Source organism: Octopus bimaculoides, chromosome 1 (assembly GCF_046866305.1).
Source record: "Octopus bimaculoides isolate indiv1 chromosome 1, ASM4686630v1, whole genome shotgun sequence".
NCBI classification, from domain to species: Eukaryota; Metazoa; Mollusca; class Cephalopoda; order Octopoda; family Octopodidae; genus Octopus; species Octopus bimaculoides.
Window position 1 is genome coordinate 26,986,541 of NC_142928.1, and position 13,968 is coordinate 27,000,508.

Sequence of the window (13,968 nt, forward strand, 5' to 3'; positions counted from 1 at the left end):
CGAAGTAGCTGATCAGTAATTTATTTTATCGGTCTAGAGGGAAGAAAGAAGAAAGCCAGTTTTGATCTCGATAGGATTTAAACGTAGAACGTAAAATACTGGAACTGCTACAAGATATTTTGTCTGATACTCTAACATTTCTGCCAGTCCACCGAAGTTTAAATCATTTATTTGTTTAATGGGAAATCGTAACGAATTGAACGCAGGGGAAAGAAGAAATATATCATTTGATTGTGAATAAAAGCATCGAATGATGACAAGCATTCTTAAATAGAGCAAATGAAGAAAAGATGCCAACGTTTAATCGTTCACAAAAAATAAAAGTTAAGATTACAAATAATAATTAAAGAAGTCCGAATTATTTCGCTAGACTCTCTCGTTAATGGTCAGTGAGTTTATATTACACCTTCAGTTATTGCTAAGCCAAGTTGAATAAGGAAGACTGAAAATATTTTTATACCAAAATAGGCATGTAGTAGAAAAAAAAAATACAAACACATTAAATGGAGATATTTCAAACACTTCAATAAAAGCGATTTTCAAATTCATTACGAATTCTCTTAAAGATTTATTATTATTATTATTATTATTATTATTATTATTATTATTATTATTATTGTTATTATTATTATTATTATTATTATTTTTATTATTTCATATATGTTGCCGCAGTTATATCTCTGTGTAAACGTGCTGAATAATTTTTTTTTTAATATTGCTGCTAAAAATGCAGTAAAACATGACAAATATCATAATACTCAATTTCATTCCTAACAATCAATGTTATGTGAGATCCTGGGTCAATATTTGAACCATTACTGGCACAACACTAGAAATATTCTAGAAAAATTAATTGCTTTATATAACTGGCTGTGATATTGACACTTCAAATATTAAAAATTATAAGAATAAACATGTAAAAAACACAGCAGTGCATAAAATAACTACAAATGTTTAAAATGGAACAAAAGCAATATTTTCATTTTTTAAATGTGTCTTGAATAAAATAATTCTTGACAAACGAAACAAATGACTTGCCATTTTTGAATAGTATTAGAATTTCAAAAGTGAATTTCGTTGATTTATTTTGTTTCCAAATGTATATTCTGATTTATAGATTACGAAACTATTTATAAAATGCTTAAAATATAAGCTCTGGTATTACGGGGAGATGTAAGTGGCGATGTTGCAGACGTTTATTAAATCCTTATTGCACTCGCTGCCAAGCAATATTTACACTTAGAGGATCCATAAATATCGTTTACCGATAACAGTGTGAATACCTTCTGTGTAGCTGTGGTGAGTTTGTATGTGTACTTATATCCAAAGATTAATATGCATTCATGAATAATTAATTATTCATAAATGCATAAAATATAGCATTGTCTCTCTCCCCTTCTCCTCCTCTATCTCTCATTTCTCTCTCTCTCTCTCTCTCTCTCTCTCTCTCTCTCTATATATATATATATATATATATATATATATATATATATATATATATATATATATATATATATATATATATATATATATATATATTGTGTGTGTGTATGTGTATATGTGTGTATACACGAGGGAGTGCTGAAAAGTTTTTGGCTTGTGGTTAGTGCGCCGGGCTCACAAAGATGAGGTAGTGCGTTCGATTCCTAGACCTGGTTGTGTGTGTGTTCTTCAGCAAGGCACGTTATTTCAAGTTGCTCCAGTTCACTCACCTCTCGGAATGAGTTACGAGATCACTTGAGCCTAGCTGTATCGGCCTTTGCCTTTCCCTTGGATAACATAGGAGGCGCCGAGAGGGAAGGCTGGTATGCATGGGGAGGGGCCTGCTGGTCTTCCATCATAAACAACTTTGCCCATACTTGTGCTTCGGAGGTTAACTTTCTAGAGACAATCCCATGGTCTTTATTCGCTAGCCATATATATATATATATATATATATATATATTAGAAATCGGTTCTTTCTCTATCGGCAAAAAATCTTGATATAAACTGAATAATGGCATACATACGTATGCATCTACGTACGTACATACGTACACGCACGCACGCACACACGTACGCACGTATGTATGTATGTATGTATGTATGTATGTATGTATGTATGTATGTATGTATGTATGTATGTATGTATGTATGTATGGTTATCCAACCACTGGTTTTCTCTACTTATTTCTGTGACGGTCGTGAAGGCAGAGTCCACAAGCACCACCACCATATGATCCTATTAGGAGCAAAAATCTTTACATTTTCCTCCTGGAGTCCTGTGCGTGACCAACATAGACCATGGATATTATCCATCCCATTGGTTCTTGGTCTACCCCTTGGCTTCCTTCATATGTTACATCTGAGAAGCTATCTTCAAAAGATTTTTTTTGTTTTTGCTCGCCAGTTAAGCTTTTTGAAATGAGAGCATCTAATTACAATAACATAGATAATGTACACAAGTTTATCACGTTTCTTCTATGGCATTATTATTATGTGTTTAAATATGCACACACGAACAGGAATAATTACAACGGCAAATGAATAAACAGAAAATACACATTGCCGTATTTCTAAAATGCAGCAAAAGAAATTTCCAGTGATTAAAAAGAAATGTGATGAACATAGATGTACTTGTCTGCGGTTGTGCGAATAACAGGTCTCGTTTGAAAATGCGAAAGTGGAACAGTGTCCAAAAGAAAAACTCATTATTTTCAACGTTGACTGCCTTTTCGTTAACTGAATATTTCTCACGAAGATGCATTTTAATACAGAACTGTGCTATGCGTTTATGTGTAAAAATTTGTGCATATCTTTGTACCTGTATCTATGTATGTGACTGTGTAATTACATGTGTATGTAATAGTGTATATGGTTCTAAGTATACACCTGTGTATGTCAGATAGTCAAAATCTGTTGACAGTAAGGATTTTAAGCTATAGTTAGTCACCAGGCATTCCTGTTTGAGCAGACTGGAGAAGAAGATACTTCAGCGGTGGTGACTCGTCTTTTTGTATGTCAAGGACTATATTCTCTAATACATCTTTCTCTGTTTCTGAATAGAATATTATCTATGTATGCGTTCATGTACAGTATATATACACACACACACACATGTATATTTATATATATATATATATATATATATATATATATATATATATATATATATATATATATATATATATATATATATATATATATATATATATATATATGTATATATATATATATATATATATATATATATATATATATATATATATATATATATATATATATATATATATATATAATTTTCCCAGAGGATGTAGCAACCGTTACCAATATAGCATAAGAACTTACCTTAGGAGATCATTAATTAGATTCCTTAAGGGTCGTTCTCACAGTTTATACTTATATCATAAGGTTTTTAAACTTTTAAATTTTCATATTCAAAAGAGACAGAGACTTCAAATTCGATATATCGATTTATTCACCACTCTATGTTAACATTTCTGTGCCAAACTTATCCAGTGACTGGTCCATTGGATTTAGACGTTTGGCACTTCTTCAGGAGTGGTTACCTTTCGAACAAAACACGAAAAAACACATACATATATATATATCTATATACACACACACACACACACATATATATATATATATATATATATATATATATATATATATATATATATATATATATATATATATATATATATATATATATATATACACACATACATACACACATACATACAAATACAACACACATACATATATACATACACATGCACACACTTATATGCACTCATCCATATATGCATAATTGCACATACATAAACATACATGAGACATCATGCTGTACTTCATCACATCTTGAGATCATTTATACCAACGAAATGTACTTCTTATGATATGCGTACATTTCAGAGCATTATTCTTTACTTTATTGATCAATTTATCCTTAGAGAAGAGTATGTGGTATAGTTCCACCGTACAGAGCGAACAATACTTTCTTCCTCTCTCATATGGCATTGATCTAGCTATTATAGACCATTCTAATGAATACTGTTTATTACTTTCCTTAAGACCCCAGATGTATTTGCTAAGACTAGTGCTAGCCATTTTCTTCCTATCTCTAAAGCATGAGAAATGGTTAGAAATTCTACGGCATACCTGTCCTGAAGTGCACCCCAAGTATGTCATGGTATCTGTTTGAGTCTTTACTTTGCATAGATATATTATATTTTTGACTTTCGCATTAGGTCCTTCAAATTTTATTCTCCTAGGGTTTACCTCTTTTACTGTGATTATGCTCTTACTCCTATTATTAATAAATGAACCTCCATTATTATTATTATTATTATTATTACTACTACTATCATTATCACCATTATTATTATTATTATTATTATTATTACCATCATTGTTATCATTCTCACTATTATTATTATTATTATTATTATTATTATTATTATTACTGCCATTTATATTATTATTCAAATTCTCATTCCTACCTGTTTCCCTAGACTCAAGTATTTTAATGTTACGTGCTGCTATTATCTGTGCTATGTTCCTAGTATTTGAAAATCCAAATCTGATTGTATGTGTGTTGATAATCTTACCATAGTGTGAGCTCCTTGGGAAGTGTCTACCTATCACTTCTCTAAACTTAGCTATCAGATTACTCCTGATATTTCTCCCAAATGGGATTATGAGCCAGATTTTATTATCCTTATTATTATCCTCATGGTTATTAATATTGTTTTTAAAGAATTTTAAGTTACGTATGTTGTTTTTATGAGGGTACTTTGGTTTATTTAGTTTATTTACTTTGTGTTTATTCCTATTATTATTATTATTATTATTATTATTATTATTATTATTATTATTATTATTATTGTTGTTGTTGTCAGTTGTTTCAATTCCTTTGCTACCATTTTCAATATAGGAGACCCTTTCTTTATATCCTGCCTTATTTAGTGCTGCATTATAGAAATTAGCTACATTATTAAATACCCTATTGTTAGCAGATAGTTTGGAGAGTCTTAAAGATATATTTTTTAATGTGTTTTTTCGTGTTTTGTTCGAAAGGTAACCACTCCTGAAGAAGTGCCAAACGTCTAAATCCAATGGACCAGTCACTGGATAAGTTTGGCACAGAAATGTTAACATAGAGTGGTGAATAAATCGATATATCGAATTTGAAGTCTCTGTCTCTTTTGAATATGAAAATTTAAAAGTTTAAAAACCTTATGATATAAATATATATATATATATATATATATATATATATATATATATGAATGTGTGTGTATATGTTTGTGTGTCTGTGCTTGTCCCCCCCCCCAACATCGCTTGACAACCGATGCTGGTATGTCTACGTCCAGGTAACTTAGGGGTTCGGCAAAAGAGAACGATAGAATAAGTACTAGGCTTACAAAGAATAAGTCCTGGGGTTGATTTGCTCGACTAAAGGCGGTGCTCCAGCATAGCCACAGTCAAATGACTGAAAGAAGTAAAAGAGTGTATATATATATATATATATATATATATATATATATATATATATATATATATATATATATATATATATATATACATACATATCTGCATGTCATCATTCTTTATTTCAAGAATTTTTGCCAATACAGAACGAGCCAGTTTCTAATCTAGACACAATGTACCTTCATTGGAATTTCAACAGCAGGTTATTTTGCTTGTAGATGTGTATATATGCAGTATATGGACTTAATGCATATGCGGATGTGTATGCTTTGTTTTACATATGTATTCTCATGCTTACAGTTGCATATCCAGACAGGTGTGTATGTACGTATGTATGTATTATGTATGTATGTATGTATGTATGTACGTATGTATGTATGTATGTATGAGTGTGTATGTGGTCATGTGTTTGTGTGTGTATGTGTGTGTGTGTTTGTGTGTATGTGTGTGTGTTTGTGTGTGTGTGTGTGTGTGTTTGTGTGTGTATGTGTGTGTGTGTGTGTATGTGTGTGTGTGTGTGTGTGTGTGTGTGTGTGTGTGTGTGTGTGTGTGTTCTCTTCTGCCTGTAATTATTTGAATTCATCCTGTAAGGAAGGAACTGGTTTGTTGCAAACATATAAAGCTATATCGTTCGAATGTAGACAACAAAAACATTTATGTAATGGACTTGAGAAAATTCTTGCATATTTTTCTTGTTCCACTTACAGATTCTATTTGTAATGTGCAAGTCAGTTGGTTGATTTACTTTTCTGAAAACTCAACATTATCCTATTTTCAGTTAGGATTTTACTCACAAAACCAAGTGCATAGGTTATTATTGATATACGAGTCCTGATCAATGAGTATCCGGACTGTTGCCATAGTAATAAAGCTAAAGCTGCTTGGCACAGATTGGTCTTGAACTCTTTAACATGCGCACTAGGTTTTAACGTTCTAGCTCACTTCCACTGTTTACAAAAGTGCTTGGAATGAAGAATTTGTAGCGTATGATCGTCGCATTGACCATGACAAAGAAGACCGAGCAGAGAATCTGCATCACATTTTGCTAAAAGCTTGGCGATACCTGCTCGGAGGCCTACGCTAAGTTTTCAAAAAGTATTCATCGTTCTCGACACAATCAAGATCTTATGCAACTGAAACCCAAGTGTTTTTTGGTCAGCTGAAAGCAGTTCTTGCACAAACTTGGCAGACGTGCGTCTATACCCAAATCTTCAGTGATAATGGAATGAATTGAACTGTAACTAATTTGCACATCCTCTGATAACTCTCGGATGGTGATTCGACGATTTCCCCTCACAGCTGCACGCATACCTGCGATGTTTTAATCAGTTCTGTTAGTTGCGGGTCTCCCAGAACGTTCATCAATATCGACATTTTTCGGCCATATTGGAAACGTTTGAATCTCTCGTACACGTGTATGCGACTCATACACTCCTCTCCATACACGTTCTGCAACTTTGCATAGGCCTCTGAACAGGTATCACCATGACAACTTTCTCTGTCATGCTCAATGCGACTGTCACACCCTACACAAGTTCTTCCAAGCACTGCTGTAAACAGTGGACGTGAGCTTGAACGTTGAAACTTAGTGCGCATGCTCAGCAGAGTTCATGGTCAAGTTTTGCAGAGCGGCTGCACTCTGCCTGCTTTAACTTCGTTATTATGGCAACAGTCCTAATACTTATTGATCAAACCTCGTAAATGTGAATTTATAATCTAGTTATATGTATGCATGTATGCATTTTTATACGTGTGTAGATATGCATGTATATAGATTCTAGTTCATCTTTAAAAAAAATTGCCAATGTATACGTGTGTTTTGGATCAGTTTTAAAATTTTTATGTGAAAGTGTATGTTAGTATATGTAATTTGTTTCACTATAATTTTAGCATAAAACTTGTGTATATGATTCTGTCCTTTATTCTAAAGACTGTTCGAAGTGTGAATAAGATGTCACGTTTGACTTTGAAAATGCCCCAAAACAGCGGAGGGGAGAATAAAGGAGGAGTAGGGAGGGAGGCGCGGTTGAAACATGAGTAGCTAAGAAGATGTGGTAGCGGGAGGGATGTATTATGGGAGGATTAGGTGGCGTAGGAGGTGGACAAGTGAAGGAAATGGAGGGAAGGGGGAGAAGAGGAGAGGCGGAGAGGAGGATGAATGGAATTGGAGGGGTAAAAGAGAAGGGGGAAGCGGAGGAGAAGGAGGTGGGGGAGGAGGAAGCGGAAGAGAAGGGGTGGAGGAGGAGGGAGGGAGGGGTGGAGGAGGAGGGAGGGAGGGGTGGAGGAGGAGGGAGGGAGGGGTGGAGGAGGAGGGAGGGAGGGGAGGAGGGGAGGTGGTTGAGGAGGAGGAGGAGGGGGGAGGTGGTTGAGGAGGAGGAAGAGGAAGTGGAAGATGAGGAAGAGGAGGAAGAGGAGGAGGAAGGGAGGAGGAGGAAGGGAGGAGGAGCAAGGGAGGAGGAGCAAGGGAGGAGGAGGAAGGGAGGAGGAGGAAGGGAGGAGGAGGAAGGGAGGAGGAGGAAGGGAGGAGGAAGGGGGAGGAGGAGGAGGAGGAAGAAGAAGAGGAGGAGAAAATGCTTATTTTGCTAGTGTGAGGAGGGTTCTTTTGGCGATGATACTTCATGTTACAATGGCTGGATTACGATGTGTATGATTTCTATTAGCTTGTTTGGTTGGGAAAAAGCATAAATTGAAAAGTAAAAGAGTAAAAATACTATGCATTAAAAATGTGGTGTACAAAAGTGTAACGCTACCCAGTATTAGCTGGAGCAAGGATTCTTTGGTTACTCTTTTATACTTCATATCCGGTCAAGAGTAGAATTACTATGAAGCCGTGATTGGAAAACTACAAACATCCAGCAAATAAATATTAGCCCGGTGAACACTTGAGATGTAAATTATCGATTGTCTGTCTGATTGAAAGCGTGATTAAGTGTATGACGCTCCGATTTCACTATATTTGTCCTTGATGATGGACGCTTGTGCAGGAATTGAGAGAACAATGAGCGTTTGATTAATAACATAAATTGTTTCGAAGCAGACAACAGCAATTGATATGTAGCAACAGCAGAAATAGCCGTGCTACATAAATAAATACATAACTGAAAGATTAAATAAATAAATAAATAAATAAATAAAGCTTTGAAACTGGAGGATTAAGCTCATTGTGCTAATTAATATTTCTCAATCTTCACTCTTGAGGTCAAAAATACTTCTTCCTTATTTGCCCACTTGGATTACGGAAAAGAGAGAGAGAGAGAGAGAGAGAGAGAGAGAGAGAGAGAGAGAGAGAGAGAGAGAGAGTGAGAGAGAGAGGCGAGAGTGAGAGAGAGAGGCGAGTTGTGTGTGTGTGTATTTAATCCATTATCTTAGTCCTACGTGGAGGCGCAATGGCCCAGTGGTTAGGGCATCAGACTCGTGGTCGTAGGATCGCGGTTTCGATTCCCAGACCGGGCGTTGTGAGTGTTTATTGAGCGAAAATACCTAAAGCTTCACGAGGCTCCGGCAGGGGATGGTGGCGAACCCTGCTGTACTCTTTCACCACAGCTTTCTCTCACTCTTACTTCTTGTTTCTGTTGTGCCTGTAATTCAAAGGGTCAGCCTTGTCACACTGTGTCACGTTGAATATCCCCGAGAGCTACGTTAAGGGTACACGTGTCTGCGGAGTGCTCAGCCACTTGCACGTTAATTTCACGAGCAGGCTGTTCCGTTGATCGGATCAACTGGAACCCTCGACGTCGTAAGCGACGGGGTGCCAACAACAACAACTTAGTCCTACAAGATATATGCTCTTTTGTTTATTGCTCGACGGGAACTAAAGAGCAAAATTTAAGAAGAGCTAATTTATAGTGTATGGCAAGAAGGAAAGGAAATCATCTTTACACACGCGCACACACACACACACTCACACACGCACACATATTTATATACATACGCACATGCACACATACACACACACACACAGTTAAGTGGTTAGGGTGCTGTACTGACGATCGCAGGACGTGGTTTCTATTCCAAAACCGGCGATGCGTGGTGTTCTTGAGCAAAACACTTCATGGCATGCGACTCCACTCTACTGACCACTAAATGAGTAACTCTACGACAGACTGGCGTTCGGTTGAGTGATAGCCTGCTCGCCGAGCCAGTACTGTGGTATCATTCGAAAGCTACAACACGAAGAAACGCATTTTAACCAGTGAAGAAGAACTATATTTGATAGCCTGGTCGATACAGTGATAAAGTCACATATATATACATACACACAGGCACGCGTGCCATCATACACACTCACATATGTATGTATGCATGTATGTACAAACGCGCACACACGCATAATCACACGACACGCACACGCACACACGCAAACACACACACACACACACACACACACACACACATATATATACATACATACATACATATATACATAGATATATATACGTATATGTATATTTATATATATATATATATATATATATATATATATATATATATATATATATATATATATATATATATATATATATATATATAATTTAGAGAAAAACCACAAAAGATGCAATTCAAACAATGAAGTAGATCAGACACCATCAAGAAATACGTACTCTTCAAAATACTGATTTAAAAAACTATAAAATCCAAAAGAAAATTTATAATACATAAAATCTATAAAATATTAGATTAAAAATTTAATTCAGTTTAGTAAATTTATAAAATCGAAAGTGAATAATAGACTACGCACGTTTCGTGGCCATAATCGTCCGGTAATTGCGATTTGAATGGAAATTTTGCTTTCACTATAAAACACATATTATTAGGTTTGTATCACGCTTTTGAGACACAACTACATTAGCTGAAAAATATAGAATACCTCATAAGTAGTATAAACGTCCTAAATTCAGTGGCGGAGTTAATGCAGATGTTACACATTAATTTAATATGTTAAACTTATTTTTATTATTGTATATCGAATTATATATAGATATATACAAGATTTACACAGATATAAGATATAAGAAGTCATGATCCACCTGAGAACCTTTTTCTTTGGAAATCTTGCCCGCTGCACTAAAAAGTTTTCCCACCCCTAGACTAAACCCGTCAAGGCGGTACCCCACCATTCCTGCATGCCGATAACTGAAAGGAGTAAAATATAAGCAAAGATTGATATAATTCTGCATATGTAACTTTTATCTTTTACTTTCTTCAGTGTTTGAGATACAATCATGGGGTCAGAGTAGAGCTGAGAACAATAGTGGCGAAGAGGTAGACCCACAATGTTCAAAATTCTCCTGAACCTGGAATTTGCCACCAGATGCAGATTTGAAATTATATACAGTTAAAGACTGACACACGTGTAATACGCACCCCAGCGCATGCGCACATACATACACAAATGCAAAGACAGACATATCTATATATAGAAAAATACATATATATATTGATATATATTAATACGCATAAATTTACATACGCGCACATGCAGTTATGCATGTATTACACGTTCTGTATACATCTCGTATATATAATTCATACATGCACGTCAGGTATCTTGAGAAGAGTCAGGACATGACATAAATTCAAGATGGGTTCTAAATGCTAAAATTTTATTGGTGAACTCATGTCATGTGATGCTATTAACCTGAAAGCGACATCAGATGTTTACTTTATTCTTAGAACCACGTACTCTGACAGTAAGTTGGTAGGGAAATGTTTCTCCTATCTCTAGAAGCTGCGGCATGGCATATTTAACGAGATCAATTCATTGAATTTGATGCTACACACGGCCGGGCTGGCTGTTGTCGAGTGTTGTCTGTAATAGTTCAAGTCGCCGCAGAATGGACAGAGAAAAAAATGTACCTAAATGTGTGCATCGAACCAGAGCAATAGGCAAACATTCGAGTAGTGCAGTAGTAGTTATTATTAACTGTACATAGTTGATTATACTACTGCTGCAGTATTTTCTAGCTAAGCAAAAGAAAATACAATCTTCTACATATTATATAAATATATACTGATTTATTTTATTGTCTTCTTGCGTCGTGCCTTCGAGGGTTAAGCGCAAATTTTACTGTTTAATATTTGGTATCTGCAGTATACACTTAGTTGTGTATTATTACTTGCAAGTGATACGCTATCTACACAGCTTAAGTCATAACTGCATGGTTTAAGATGTGTACATTGTAATTAAGTTATTTTATGTGCCCTAAATCAAAAATTTTACAGTGGTATTTTCCATGAGGTTTTATCCATGATCAGCACCGATTGCGCAGACCTACGATCAACAGTGTTCCATACGTAAATCGTTGAGACTTTTTCGTTATTCAAGATATTATATTATGTACTTTGATATCAAGCGAGAATGGATAAGGCATCCGGTGGTGAGTCTCCAACTGGAGAAGCCCCGATGATCTGGGTTAAACCTTGAGCACAACTACTGCCAGGTTCGCCCTATTCTGGTTCATGAGTAGGTAGGGGTAGTGCTTGTTAAGAGTCCTCGGTATGGGTCAAAGAGGAAAAGAGATGGTACTGCGATGAAAATATACAGGACTCGGAGGAGAACTGGCGTCATAGCATGTCACACAAGCCCACTGATGTGTGGAAATCCTTCATGTTATGTAACTCATCCTTTCTACCTATGAATTAAGTAGGCCTTATTCCTTAAGGATGGCATCCAGAGAGCAAGAATCATGCCGAGTACGTTGTGAAGTAGCCGGCAAAAAAGCAACGGTAAAACATTGCTGTAGCATCCCCACGAAAAATCATGGATCCTTAGGATTTAACATCGAAGTACATTATCACCGACACCTGTAAAAGAGATACGATACATGAAGAGAGAGAGAGAGGGAGAGAGGGCGAGAAAGAGGGAGAGAGGGCGAGAGAGAGAGAGGGAGAGAGGGCGAGAAAGAGGGAGAGAGGGCGAGAGAGAGAGAGAAAGAAAATAAGAAATAAAGAAAGAGAGGGAATGAGAGAGAGAATGAGCGAGAGAAAGAACGGCAGAGAGGATGGGGGGAGAGAGAATGAGGCAGAAAGAGAATGAAGGCAGAGAGATTGTGTACATGACACATTGTTGTATTCCTTCTCAGTTTAAATAATACACCATAATTGTACCCCACCTCAGTTTACAGAGGGTACGGTGGGATTTGCGAAAGATTTGGCTGCTATTTATGGAAGATCAAGCAATCACTTCAAGGCTTCCTCTGTTGGATTGTCTTACACAATGATTTCACTATGTTGCTAAATGAAATTATGTTTCTAAGTCTCCATTGTAAATTAATGCAATCAAATGCATTCTGGGATTACCAGATCATTGATTCTATCTACAAATTCTCCAACCCCACCTACACTTCCCTCGAAGCTCGTAGACAGTGTGATTCTGCCTAGAAGTCTTGAAAATACAATAGAGATGCTGCTGGTAATATTATTTACAAATAAATCTATAATCCCCGATTTTGTGGTGTCTAGCTCTATTTTACTATATTTCGCAGAGACTAGACTAGAATATTATCTGTGAATTAAATTTCATATTTTAATCGGTATTACCTATGAAAACATATACACTTGCTTATACATAGGCGCATATATATGGACATTCTAACATTTCTTTACGCATGAAACTCCTACGAATCCTACGAATAGCTACTAAGAAAGCAGGCGCATGTGTTTATTTTTTTTGCTTTCTTTCCTAATGACTTAAGTATGCAGTAGAAATGATCAATGCACATATATTATGAATCATACATACTGTTTTTGACTCACACGTGTGAGCGCGGACACAGTCGATAAATAAATAGACAGACAGACAGACAGACAGACAGACGGACGGATAGATAGATAGATAGATAGATAGATAGATAGATAGATAGATAGATAGATAGATAGGCCAAAATGAGAATAGCAAAAAGGCAAGGCGGAAGAACAACAAAGAGGATGCATAAGTTTTACGCTCAAGAAAAATGGAAGATGTCTTTGATGTTTCCTGCCTACGCTCTTCAGGAAGTAATAGATATCTAAATTAAACGGTCAAGGAATGCTGAAATGAACAGAAGAGGATCAAGTTGGCTTGAAGCGTGGGTGGCAAGCAAGACAACAGTGACATGTATGTATGTATGTATACACATAGCGATCCAAAAACATGTTTATACATACATACATATATATATATATATATGTGTGTGTGTGTGTGTGTGTGTGTGTGTGTGTGTGTGTGTGTATAACAGAGTATTATACACATTCAATATTAGTTGAATGGTTCAATCCCAGGACTGAATTTTAAAAGCCTGATGCTTATTGTATCGATCTCTCAAACCAAACCGCCAGGCTACGTGTACGCAAACACACCACCACCGGTTGTTTAGCGGGGCGGAGGGTGTTTTACGACAAACACAGGCACAAACACACACACATATATAGATATATATGTATATATAAATATATACGACAGCCTTCTTTCAGTTTCCGCTTGTCACATTCACTTACAAGGTGCCACACAGCGGG